Raw genomic sequence first — 13,897 nt, forward strand, 5'->3', positions numbered from 1 at the left:
TTGCTAGATTCTTGAAAAGCAAGGGGGTGAATGATTATGGGGGTAGGAGGGACGGTGGAGTCGAGGTTACAATCAGATCAGCCATGATCTTATTGAATGGCGCAACAGACTCGTGGGGCCGAGTGCGCTACTCCTGCTCCTAATTCGCATATTGCTATGTTAGTAAGGATGTAGGTAGATCAGTGTAAATGAGTAAGACGTATGTGGCCATTCAGTGTAACTGATTAAGAATGATGTGCGCGTCCAGTTTTAATGCTTAATAATGATGTGGTCGCTCAGTGTAAATGATGATAAAGGACGTGGGTAGATCATTATAAATGGTTATTAAGAATTTGGTAATTCAGTGCAAATGAATATTAAGAACGTGCTCATTCCTTGTAAATGCTTATTAAGTATGCTTTCGTTCAGTGCAAATGAAGATTAGTAATGTGAGTAGATCAGTGTAAATGACTAAGACGTATGTGGCCATTCAGTGTCAGTGATCAATAATGACGTGTGCAGATCAGTGTAACTGGAGAGTAAGGATGTGCACAGATCGGTGCAAATGGTTATGAAGAATGTGGTAATTCAGTGTAAATGTTTCTTGAGGATGTGGTTATTCAGTGTAAATGTAGATGAAGAATGTGAGCAGTTCAGTATAAATGAGGATGAAGAAAGTGGCCATCAGTGTAAATAGTTATGCAGGATCTGGGTAGATCAGTGGAAAGACTTATTGAGGATGTAATCGTGCAGTGTAAATGCTTATTAAGGATGTAAGTAGATGATGGTAAATGAAAATGAAGGAAGTGGTCATTCAGTGTAAAGAAATATGAAGAATGTGAGCAGATCAGTGTCAATGATTATGAAGGATGTGGTCATGCAGCGTAAATGGTTCTTAACGATGTGGACACCCTGTGTAAATGACATGTAAAGGACACGGTCAAGCAGTGTAAATGCTTATTAAGCATGTGGTCATTCACTGCAAATGGTTATCAAGGATGAGGTCATTCACTCTAAATGCTTCTTAAGGAACTGCTGAGCTTTTAAGTATGGCCAGGCATTGGTGGTTCAGTGGTAGAATTCTTGCTTGCCATGTGGGAGGCCGGGGCTCGATTCCCAGTTAATGCAGAGTTGGTGTTTGTCTTGGCGAGAGTGTGTGTGGTGTTGGGCTCTTGCTTGATGGAAAGAAGGCAGTGGTTGAGGCCAAAATAATTATGCAAGCAGCTGCAGTGGATGAGTTAATTTCTGGTGCAAGGTTGGACAGGATTGCTTTGTGTCTGTGGGACTTTCCAGGAGGAACAGGTGACTTGATCCTCAGAGGCCTGTAAAGGGTGGAGATGGAAATTATGTTGACCTTTGTTGGGGAATCGAAGCCCTTGCTTTCTGATTTAAATAACGGGTCGCCCATTTAAGGCATAGATGAGGAGAAATCTTTTCTCTCACAGGGTCCTGGGTCTTTGGAACTCTCTTCCTCAAAAGGCAGTGCAAGCAGAGTCACAAACTATTTTTAAGGCAGAGGGTTGCTAGATTCTTGAAAAGCAAGGGGGTGAAAGATTATGGGGGTAGGAGGGAATCTGGAGTTGAGGTTACAATCAGATCAGCCAAGATCTTATTGAATGGCGCAACAGACTCGTGGGGCCGAGTGCGCTACTCCTGCTCCTAATTCGCATATTGCTATGTTAGTAAGGATGTAGGTAGATCAGTGTAAATGAGTAAGACGTATGTGGCCATTCAGTGTAACTGATTAAGAATGATGTGCGCGTCCAGTTTTAATGCTTAATAATGATGTTGTCGCTCAGGTTAAATAATTATAAAGGACGTGGGTAGATCATTATAAATTGTTATTAAGAATTTGGTCATTCAGTGCAAATGAATATTAAGAACGTGCTCATTCCTTGTAAATGCTTATTAAGTATGCTTTCGTTCAGTGCAAATGAAGATGAGTAATGTGAGTAGATCAGTGTAAATGACTAAGACGTATGTGGCCATTCAGTGTAAGTGATCAATAATGATGTGTGCAGATCAGTGTAACTGGAGAGTAAGGATGTGCGCAGATCGGTGCAAATGGTTATGAAGAATGTGGTAATTCAGTGTAAATGTTTCTTGAGGATGTGGTTATTCAGTGTAAATGTAGATGAAGAATGTGAGCAGTTCAGTATAAATGAAGATGAAGAAAGTGGCCATCAGTGTAAATAATTATGCAGGATCTGGGTAGATCAGTGGAAAGACTTATTGAGGATGTAATCGTGCAGTGTAAATGCTTATTAAGGATGTAAGTAGATGATGGTAAATGAAAATGAAGGAAGTGGTCATTCAGTGTAAAGAAATATGAAGAATGTGAGCAGATCAGTGTCAATGATTATGAAGGATGTGGTCATGCAGCGTAAATGGTTCTTAACGATGTGGACACCCTGTGTAAATGACATGTAAAGGACACGGTCAAGCAGTGTAAATGCTTATTAAGCATGTGGTCATTCACTGCAAATGGTTATCAAGGATGAGGTCATTCACTCTAAATGCTTCTTAAGGAACTGCTGAGCTTGTAAGTATGGCCAGGCATTGGTGGTTCAGTGGTAGAATTCTCGCTTGCCATGTGGGAGGCCTGGGTTCGATTCCCAGTCAATGCAGAGTTGGTGTTTGTCTTGGCGAGAGTGTGTGTGGTGTTGGGCTCTTGCTTGATGGAAAGAAGGCAGTGGTTGAGGCCAAAATAATTATGCAAGTAGCTGCAGTGGATGAGTTAATTTCTGGTGCAAGGTTGGACAGGATTGCTTTGTGTCTGTGGGACTTTCGAGGAGAAACAGGTGACTTGATCCTCAGAGGCCTGTGAAGGGTGGAGATGGAAATTATGTTGACCTTTGTTGGGGAATCGAAGCCCTTGCTTTCTGATTTAAATAACGGGTCGCCCATTTAAGGCAGAGATGAGGAGAAATCTTTTCTCTCACAGGGTCCTGAGTCTTTGGAACTCTCTTCCTCAAAAGGCAGTGCAAGCAGAGTCACAAACTATTTTTAAGGCAGAGGGTTGCTAGATTCTTGAAAAGCAAGGGGGTGAAAGATTATGGGGGTAGGAGGGAATGTGGAGTTGAGGTTACAATCAGATCAGCCAAGATCTTATTGAATGGCGCAACAGACTCGTGGGGCCGAGTGCGCTACTCCTGCTCCTAATTCGCATATTGCTATGTTAGTAAGGATGTAGGTAGATCAGTGTAAATGAGTAAGACGTATGTGGCCATTCAGTGTAACTGATTAAGAATGATGTGCGCGTCCAGTTTTAATGATTAATAATGATGTTGTCGCTCAGGTTAATTAATTATAAAGGACGTGGGTAGATCATTATAAATGGTTATTAAGAATTTGGTCATTCAGTGCAAATGAATATTAAGAACGTGCTCATTCCTTGTAAATGCTTATTAAGTATGCTTTCGTTCAGTGCAAGTGAAGATTAGTAATGTGAGTAGATCAGTGTAAATGACTAAGACGTATGTGGCCATTCAGTGTAAGTGATCAATAATGATGTGTGCAGATCAGTGTAACTGGAGAGTAAGGATGTGCGCAGATCGGTGCAAATGGTTATGAAGAACGTGGTAATTCAGTGTAAATGTTTCTTGAGGATGTGGTTATTCAGTGTAAATGTAGATGAAGAATGTGAGCAGTTCAGTATAAATGAAGATGAAGAAAGTGGTCATCAGTGTAAATAATTATGCAGGATCTGGGTAGATCAGTGGAAAGACTTATTGAGGATGTAATCGTGCAGTGTAAATGCTTATTAAGGATGTAAGTAGATGATGGTAAATGAAAATGAAGGAAGTGGTCATTCAGTGTAAAGAAATATGAAGAATGTGAGCAGATCAGTGTCAATGATTATGAAGGATGTGGTCAAGCAGCGTAAATGGTTCTTAACGATGTGGACACCCTGTGTAAATGACATGTAAAGGACACGGTCAAGCAGTGTAAATGCTTATTAAGCATGTGGTCATTCACTGCAAATGGTTATCAAGGATGTGGTCATTCACTCTAAATGCTTCTTAAGGAACTGCTGAGCTTTTAAGTATGGCGGGGCATTGGTGGTTCAGTGTAGAATTCTCGCTTGCCATGTGGGAGGCCTGGGTTTGATTCCCAGTCAATGCAGAGTTGGTGTTTGTCTTGGCGAGAGTGTGTGTGGTGTTGGGCTCTTGCTTTCTGGGAGGAAGGCAGTGGTTGAGGCCATAATAATTATGCAAGCAGCTGCAGTGGGTGAGTTAATTTCTGGTGCAAGGTTGGACAGGATTGTTTTGTGTCTGTGGGACTTTCGAGGAGGAACAGGTGACTTGATCCTCAGAGGCCTGTAAAGGGTGGAGATGGAAATTATGTTGACCTTTGTTGGGGAATCGAAGCCCTTGCTTTCTGATTTAAATAACGGGTCGCCCATTTAAGGCATAGATGAGGAGAAATCTTTTCTCTCACAGGGTCCTGGGTCTTTGGAACTCTCTTCCTCAAAAGGCAGTGCAAGCAGAGTCACAAACTATTTTTAAGGCAGAGGGTTGCTAGATTCTTGAAAAGCAAGGGGGTGAAAGATTATGGGGGTAGGAGGGAATGTGGAGTCGAGGTTACAATCAGATCAGCCATGATCTTATTGAATGGCGCAACAGACTCGTGGGGCCGAGTGCGCTACTCCTGCTCCTAATTCGCATATTGCTATGTTAGTAAGGATGTAGGTAGATCAGTGTAAATGAGTAAGACGTATGTGGCCATTCAGTGTAACTGATTAAGAATGATGTGCGCGTCCAGTTTTAATGCTTAATAATGATGTTGTCGCTCAGGTTAAATAATTATAAAGGACGTGGGTAGATCATTATAAATGGTTATTAAGAATTTGGTCATTCAGTGCAAATGAATATTAAGAACGTGCTCATTCCTTGTAAATGCTTATTAAGTATGCTTTCGTTCAGTGCAAATGAAGATTAGTAATGTGAGTAGATCAGTGTAAATGACTAAGACGTATGTGGCCATTCAGTGTAAGTGATCAATAATGATGTGTGCAGATCAGTGTTACTGGAGAGTAAGGATGTGCGCAGATCGGTGCAAATGGTTATGAAGAATGTGGTAATTCAGTGTAAATGTTTCTTGAGGATGTGGTTATTCAGTGTAAATGTAGATGAAGAATGTGAGCAGTTCAGTATAAATGAGGATGAAGAAAGTGGTCATCAGTGTAAATAATTATGCAGGATCTGGGTAGATCAGTGGAAAGACTTATTGAGGATGTAATCGTGCAGTGTAAATGCTTATTAAGGATGTAAGTAGATGATGGTAAATGAAAATGAAGGAAGTGGTCATTCAGTGTAAAGAAATATGAAGAATGTGAGCAGATCAGTGTCAATGATTATGAAGGATGTGGTCATGCAGCGTAAATGGTTCTTAACGATGTGGACACCCTGTGTAAATGACATGTAAAGGACACGGTCAAGCAGTGTAAATGCTTATTAAGCATGTGGTCATTCACTGCAAATGGTTATCAAGGATGAGGTCATTCACTCTAAATGCTTCTTAAGGAACTGCTGAGCTTTTAAGTATGGCGGGGCATTGGTGGTTCAGTGGTAGAATTCTTGCTTGCCATGTGGGAGGCCTGGCTTCGATTCCCAGTCAATGCAGAGTTGGTGTTTGTCTTGGCGAGAGTGTGTGTGGTGTTGGGCTCTTGCTTGATAGAAGGAAGGCAGTGGTTGAGGCCAAAATAATTATGCAAGCAGCTGCAGTGGATGAGTTAATTTCTGGTGCAAGGTTGGACAGGATTGCTTTGTGTCTGTGGGACTTTTGAGGAGGAACAGGTGACTTGATCCTTAGAGGCCTGTAAAGGGTGGAGTTGGAAATTATGTTGACCTTTGTTGGGGAATCGAAGCCCTTGCTTTCTGATTTAAATAACGGGTCGCCCATTTAAGGCATAGATGAGGAGAAATCTTTTCTCTCACAGGGTCCTGAGTCTTTGAACTCTCTTCCTCAAAAGGCAGTGCAAGCAGAGTCACAAACTATTTTTAAGGCAGAGGGTTGCTAGATTCTTGAAAAGCAAGGGGGTGAAAGATTATGGGGGTAGGAGGGAATGTGGAGTCGAGGTTACAATCAGATCAGCCATGATCTTATTGAATGGCGCAACAGACTCGTGGGGCCGAGTGCGCTACTCCTGCTCCTAATTCGCATATTGCTATGTTAGTAAGGATGTAGGTAGATCAGTGTAAATGAGTAAGACGTATGTGGCCATTCAGTGTAACTGATTAAGAATGATGTGCGCGTCCAGTTTTAATGCTTAATAATGATGTTGTCGCTCAGGTTAAATAATTATAAAGGACGTGGGTAGATCATTATAAATGGTTATTAAGAATTTGGTCATTCAGTGCAAATGAATATTAAGAACGTGCTCATTCCTTGTAAATGCTTATTAAGTATGCTTTCGTTCAGTGCAAGTGAAGATTAGTAATGTGAGTAGATCAGTGTAAATGACTAAGACGTATGTGGCCATTCAGTGTAAGTGATCAATAATGATGTGTGCAGATCAGTGTAACTGGAGAGTAAGGATGTGCGCAGATCGGTGCAAATGGTTATGAAGAATGTGGTAATTCAGTGTAAATGTTTCTTGAGGATGTGGTTATTCAGTGTAAATGTAGATGAAGAATGTGAGCAGTTCAGTATAAATGAAGATGAAGAAAGTGGCCATCAGTGTAAATAATTATGCAGGATCTGGGTAGATCAGTGGAAAGACTTATTCAGGATGTAATCGTGCAGTGTAAATGCTTATTAAGGATGTAAGTAGATGATGGTAAATGAAAATGAAGGAAGTGGTCATTCAGTGTAAAGAAATATGAAGAATGTGAGCAGATCAGTGTCAATGATTATGAAGGATGTGGTCATGCAGCGTAAATGGTTCTTAACGATGTGGACACCCTGTGTAAATGACATGTAAAGGACACGGTCAAGCAGTGTAAATGCTTATTAAGCATGTGGTCATTCACTGCAAATGGTTATCAAGGATGAGGTCATGCACTCTAAATGCTTCTTAAGGAACTGCTGAGCTTTTGAGTATGGCCAGGCATTGGTGGTTCAGTGGTAGAATTCTTGTTGGCCATGTGGGAGGCCTGGGTTTGATTCCCAGTCAATGCAGAGTTGGTGTTTGTCTTGGGGAGAGTGTGTGTGGTGTTGGGCTCTTGCTTGATGGAAGGAAGGCAGTGGTTGAGGCCAAAATAATTATGCAAGCAGCTGCAGTGGATGAGTTAATTTCTGGTGCAAGGTTGGACAGGATTGCTTTGTGTCTGTGGGACTTTCGAGGAGGAACATATGACTTGATCCTCAGAGGCCTGTAAAGGGTGGAGATGGAAATTATGTTGACCTTTGTTGGGGAATCGAAGCCCTTGCTTTCTGATTTAAATAACGGGTCGCTCATTTAAGGCATAGATGAGGAGAAATCTTTTCTCTCACAGGGTCCTGAGTCTTTGGAACTCTCTTCCTCAAAAGGCAGTGCAAGCAGAGTCACAAACTATTTTTAAGGCAGAGGGTTGCTAGATTCTTGAAAAGCAAGGGGGTGAAAGATTATGGGGGTAGGAGGGAATGTGGAGTCGAGGTTACAATCAGATCAGCCATGATCTTATTGAATGGCGCAACAGACTCGTGGGGCCGAGTGCGCTACTCCTGCTCCTAATTCGCATATTGCTATGTTAGTAAGGATGTAGGTAGATCAGTGTAAATGAGTAAGACGTATGTGGCCATTCAGTGTAACTGATTAAGAATGATATGCGCGTCCAGTTTTAATGCTTCATAATGATGTTGTCGCTCAGGTGAAATAATTATAAATGACGTGGGTAGATCATTATAAATGGTTATTAAGAATTTGGTCATTCAGTGCAAATGAATATTAAGAACGTGCTCATTCCTTGTAAATGCTTATTAAGTATGCTTTCGTTCAGTGCAAATGAAGATTAGTAATGTGAGTAGATCAGTGTAAATGACTAAGACTTATGTGGCCATTCAGTGTAAGTGATCAATAATGATGTGTGCAGATCAGTGTAACTGGAGAGTAAGGATGTGCGCAGATCGGTGCAAATGGTTATGAAGAATGTGGTAATTCAGTGTAAATGTTTCTTGAGGATGTGGTTATTCAGTGTAAATGTAGATGAAGAATGTGAGCAGTTCAGTATAAATGAAGATGAAGAAAGTGGCCATCAGTGTAAATAATTATGCAGGATCTGGGTAGATCAGTGGAAAGACTTATTGAGGATGTAATCGTGCAGTGTAAATGCTTATTAAGGATGTAAGTAGATGATGGTAAATGAAAATGAAGGAAGTGGTCATTCAGTGTAAAGACATGAAGAATGTGAGCAGATCAGTGTCAATGATTATGAAGGATGTGGTCATGCAGCGTAAATGGTTCTTAACGATGTGGACACCCTGTGTAAATGACATGTAAAGGACACGGTCAAGCAGTGTAAATGCTTATTAAGCATGTGGTCATTCACTGCAAATGGTTATCAAGGATGAGGTCATTCACTCTAAATGCTTCTTAAGGAACTGCTGAGATTTTTAGTTTGGCCAGGCATTGGTGGTTCAGTGGTAGAATTCTTGCTTGCCAGGTGGGAGGCCTGGGTTCGATTCCCAGTTAATGCAGAGTTGGTGTTTGTCTTGGCGAGAGTGTGTGTGGTGTTGGGCTCTTGCTTGATGGAAAGAAGGCAGTGGTTGAGGCCAAAATAATTATGCAAGCAGCTGCAGTGGATGAGTTAATTTCTGGTGCAAGGTTGGACAGGATTGCTTTGTGTCTGTGGGACTTTCGAGGAGGAACATATGACTTGATCCTCAGAGGCCTGTAAAGGGTGGAGATGGAAATTATGTTGACCTTTGTTGGGGAATCGAAGCCCTTGCTTTCTGATTTAAATAATGGGTCGCTCATTTAAGGCATAGATGAGGAGAAATCTTTTCTCTCACAGGGTCCTGAGTCTTTGGAACTCTCTTCCTCAAAAGGCAGTGCAAGCAGAGTCACAAACTATTTTTAAGGCAGAGGGTTGCTAGATTCTTGAAAAGCAAGGGGGTGAAAGATTATGGGGGTAGGAGGGAATGTGGAGTCGAGGTTACAATCAGATCAGCCATGATCTTATTGAATGGCGCAACAGACTCGTGGGGCCGAGTGCGCTACTCCTGCTCCTAATTCGCATATTGCTATGTTAGTAAGGATGTAGGTAGATCAGTGTAAATGAGTAAGACGTATGTGGCCATTCAGTGTAACTGATTAAGAATGATGTGCGCGTCCAGTTTTAATGCTTCATAATGATGTTGTCGCTCAGGTGAAATAATTATAAATGACGTGGGTAGATCATTATAAATGGTTATTAAGAATTTGGTCATTCAGTGCAAATGAATATTAAGAACGTGCTCATTCCTTGTAAATGCTTATTAAGTATGCTTTCGTTCAGTGCAAATGAAGATTAGTAATGTGAGTAGATCAGTGTAAATGACTAAGACTTATGTGGCCATTCAGTGTAAGTGATCAATAATGATGTGTGCAGATCAGTGTAACTGGAGAGTAAGGATGTGCGCAGATCGGTGCAAATGGTTATGAAGAATGTGGTAATTCAGTGTAAATGTTTCTTGAGGATGTGGTTATTCAGTGTAAATGTAGATGAAGAATGTGAGCAGTTCAGTATAAATGAAGATGAAGAAAGTGGCCATCAGTGTAAATAATTATGCAGGATCTGGGTAGATCAGTGGAAAGACTTATTGAGGATGTAATCGTGCAGTGTAAATGCTTATTAAGGATGTAAGTAGATGATGGTAAATGAAAATGAAGGAAGTGGTCATTCAGTGTAAAGACATGAAGAATGTGAGCAGATCAGTGTCAATGATTATGAAGGATGTGGTCATGCAGCGTAAATGGTTCTTAACGATGTGGACACCCTGTGTAAATGACATGTAAAGGACACGGTCAAGCAGTGTAAATGCTTATTAAGCATGTGGTCATTCACTGCAAATGGTTATCAAGGATGAGGTCATTCACTCTAAATGCTTCTTAAGGAACTGCTGAGCTTTTGAGTATGGCCAGGCATTGGTGGTTCAGTGGTAGAATTCTTGTTGGCCATGTGGGAGGCCTGGGTTTGATTCCCAGTCAATGCAGAGTTGGTGTTTGTCTTGGGGAGAGTGTGTGTGGTGTTGGGCTCTTGCTTGATGGAAGGAAGGCAGTGGTTGAGGCCAAAATAATTATGCAAGCAGCTGCAGTGGATGAGTTAATTTCTGGTGCAAGGTTGGACAGGATTGCTTTGTGTCTGTGGGACTTTCGAGGAGGAACATATGACTTGATCCTCAGAGGCCTGTAAAGGGTGGAGATGGAAATTATGTTGACCTTTGTTGGGGAATCGAAGCCCTTGCTTTCTGATTTAAATAACGGGTTGCTCATTTAAGGCATAGATGAGGAGAAATCTTTTCTCTCACAGGGTCCTGAGTCTTTGGAACTCTCTTCCTCAAAAGGCAGTGCAAGCAGAGTCACAAACTATTTTTAAGGCAGAGGGTTGCTAGATTCTTGAAAAGCAAGGGGGTGAAAGATTATGGGGGTAGGAGGGAATGTGGAGTCGAGGTTACAATCAGATCAGCCATGATCTTATTGAATGGCGCAACAGACTCGTGGGGCCGAGTGCGCTACTCCTGCTCCTAATTCGCATATTGCTGTGTTAGTAAGGATGTAGGTAGATCAGTGTAAATGAGTAAGACGTATGTGGCCATTCAGTGTAACTGATTAAGAATGATGTGCGCGTCCAGTTTTAATGCTTAATAATGATGTTGTCGCTCAGGTGAAATAATTATAAAGGACGTGGGTAGATCATTATAAATGGTTATTAAGAATTTGGTCATTCAATGCAAATGAATATTAAGAACGTGCTCATTCCTTGTAAATGCTTATTAAGTATGCTTTCGTTCAGTGCAAATGAAGATTAGTAATGTGAGTAGATCAGTGTAAATGACTAAGACGTATGTGGCCATTCAGTGTAAGTGATCAATAATGATGTGTGCAGATCAGTGTAACTGGAGAGTAAGGATGTGCGCAGATCGGTGCAAGTGGTTATGAAGAATGTGGTAATTCAGTGTAAATGATTCTTGAGGATGTGGTTATTCAGTGTAAATGTAGATGAAGAATGTGAGCAGTTCAGTATAAATGAAGATGAAGAAAGTGGCCATCAGTGTAAATAATTATGCAGGATCTGGGTAGATCAGTGGAAAGACTTATTGAGGATGTAATCGTGCAGTGTAAATGCTTATTAAGGATGTAAGTAGATGATGGTAAATGAATATGAAGGAAGTGGTCATTCAGTGTAAAGAAATATGAAGAATGTGAGCAGATCAGTGTCAATGATTATGAAGGATGTGGTCATGCAGCGTAAATGGTTCTTAACGATGTGGACACCCTGTGTAAATGACATGTAAAGGACACGGTCAAGCAGTGTAAATGCTTATTAAGGATGTAAGTAGATGATGTTAAATGAAAATGAAGGAAGTGGTCATTCAGTGTAAAGAAATATGAAGAATGTGAGCAGATCAGTGTCAATGATTATGAAGGATGTGGTCATGCAGCGTAAATGGTTCTTAACGATGTGGACACCCTGTGTAAATGACATGTAAAGGACACGGTCAAGCAGTGTAAATGCTTATTAAGCATGTGGTCATTCACTGCAAATGGTTTTCAAGGATGAGGTCATTCACTCTAAATGCTTCTTAAGGAACTGCTGAGCTATTGAGTTTGGCCAGGCATTGGTGGTTCAGTGGTAGAATTCTCGCTTGCTATGTGGGAGGCCTGGGTTCGATTCCCAGTCGATGCAGAGTTGGTGTTTGTCTTGGCGAGAGTGTGTGTGGTGTTGGGCTCTTGCTTGATGGTAAGAAGGCAGTGGTTGAGGCCACTATAATTATGCAAGCAGCTGCAGTGGATGAGTTAATTTCTGGTGCAAGGTTGGACAGGATTGCTTTGTGTCTGTGGGACTTTCGAGGAGGAACAGGTGACTTGATCCTCAGAGGCCTGAAAAGGGTGGAGATGGAAATTATGTTGACCTTTGTTGGGGAATCGAAGCCCTTGCTTTCTGATTTAAATAACGGGTCGCCCATTTAAGGCAGAGATGAGGATAAATCTTTTCTCTCACAGGGTCCTGAGTCTTTGGAATTCTCTTCCTCAAAAGGCAGTGCAAGCAGAGTCACAAACTATTTTTAAGGCAGAGGGTTGCTAGATTCTTGAAAAGCAAGGGGGTGAAAGATTATGGGGGTAGGAGGGAATGTGGAGTCGAGGTTACAATCAGATCAGCCATGATCTTATTGAATGGCGCAACAGACTCGTGGGGCCGAGTGCGCTACTCCTGCTCCTAATTCGCATATTGCTGTGTTAGTAAGGATGTAGTTAGATCAGTGTAAATGAGGAAGACGTATGTGGCCATTCAGTGTAACTGATTAAGAATGATGTGCGCGTCCAGTTTTAATGCTTAATAATGATGTTGTCACTCAGGTTAAATAATTATAAAGGACGTGGGTAGATCATTATAAATGGTTATTAAGAATTTGGTCATTCAATGCAAATGAATATTAAGAACGTGCTCATTCCTTGTAAATGCTTATTAAGTATGCTTTCGTTCAGTGCAAATGAAGATTAGTAATGTGAGTAGATCAGTGTAAATGACTAAGACGTATGTGGCCATTCAGTGTAAGTGATCAATAATGATGTGTGCAGATCAGTGTAACTGGAGAGTAAGGATGTGCGCAGATCGGTGCAAGTGCTTATGAAGAATGTGGTAATTCAGTGTAAATGTTTCTTGAGGATGTGGTTATTCAGTGTAAATGTAGATGAAGAATGTGCGCAGTTCAGTATAAATGAAGATGAAGAAAGTGGCCATCAGTGTAAATAATTATGCAGGATCTGGGTAGATCAGTGGAAAGACTTATTGAGGATGTAATCGTGCAGTGTAAATGCTTATTAAGGATGTAAGTAGATGATGGTAAATGAAAATGAAGGAAGTGGTCATTCAGTGTAAAGAAATATGAAGAATGTGAGCAGATCAGTGTCAATGATTATGAAGGATGTGGTCATGCAGCGTAAATGGTTCTTAACGATGTGGACACCCTGTGTAAATGACATGTAAAGGACACGGTCAAGCAGTGTAAATGCTTATTAAGCATGTGGTCATTCACTGCAAATGGTTATCAAGGATGAGGTCATTCACTCTAAATGCTTCTTAAGGAACTGCTGAGCTTTTAAGTATGGCCAGGCATTGGTGGTTCAGTGTAGAATTCTCGCTTGCCATGTGGGAGGCCTGGGTTTGATTCCCAGTCAATGCAGAGTTGGTGTTTGTCTTGGCGAGAGTGTGTGTGGTGTTGGGCTCTTGCTTGATGGAAAGAAGGCAGTGGTTGAGGTCAAAATAATTATGCAAGCAGCTGCAGTGGGTGAGTTAATTTCTGGTGCAAGGTTGGACAGGATTGCTTTGTGTCTGTGGGACTTTCGAGGAGGAACAGGTGACTTGATCCTCAGAGGCCTGTAAAGGGTGGAGATGGAAATTATGTTGACCTTTGTTGGGGAATCGAAGCCCTTGCTTTCTGATTTAAATAACGGGTCGCCCATTTAAGGCATAGATGAGGAGAAATCTTTTCTCTCACAGGGTCCTGAGTCTTTGGAACTCTTCCTCAAAAGGCAGTGCAAGCAGAGTCACAAACTATTTTTAAGGCAGAGGGTTGCTAATTCTTGAAAAGCAAGGGGGTGAAAGATTATGGGGGTAGGAGGGAATGTGGAGTCGAGGTTACAATCAGATCAGCCATGATCTTATTGAATGGCGCAACAGACTCGTGGGGCCGAGTGCGCTACTCCTGCTCCTAATTCGCATATTGCTATGTTAGTAAGGATGTAGGTAGATCAGTGTAAATGAGTAAGACGTATGTGGCCATTCAGTGTAAC

At 41.4% G+C, this 13,897-nt stretch overlaps 4 non-coding genes across 4 annotated transcripts; all 4 read left to right on the top strand.

The window, feature by feature from the left end:
- The first annotated feature begins 2,535 nt into the window (after positions 1–2,535).
- Positions 2,536–2,606, top strand: trnag-gcc (transfer RNA glycine (anticodon GCC)). Its single transcript has one exon. It is a non-coding gene; the product is annotated as a tRNA-Gly (tRNA).
- A 2,926-nt stretch (positions 2,607–5,532) lies between these two features.
- On the top strand, positions 5,533–5,603 carry trnag-gcc (transfer RNA glycine (anticodon GCC)). Its single transcript has one exon. It is a non-coding gene; the product is annotated as a tRNA-Gly (tRNA).
- A 2,924-nt stretch (positions 5,604–8,527) lies between these two features.
- On the top strand, positions 8,528–8,598 carry trnag-gcc (transfer RNA glycine (anticodon GCC)). The gene has a single exon. It is a non-coding gene; the product is annotated as a tRNA-Gly (tRNA).
- A 3,120-nt stretch (positions 8,599–11,718) lies between these two features.
- Positions 11,719–11,789, top strand: trnas-gcu (transfer RNA serine (anticodon GCU)). The gene has a single exon. It is a non-coding gene; the product is annotated as a tRNA-Ser (tRNA).
- Positions 11,790–13,897: the final 2,108 nt, after the last annotated feature.

The sequence above is a fragment of the Heterodontus francisci genome, chromosome 1 (assembly GCF_036365525.1).
Source record: "Heterodontus francisci isolate sHetFra1 chromosome 1, sHetFra1.hap1, whole genome shotgun sequence".
NCBI classification, from domain to species: Eukaryota; Metazoa; Chordata; class Chondrichthyes; order Heterodontiformes; family Heterodontidae; genus Heterodontus; species Heterodontus francisci.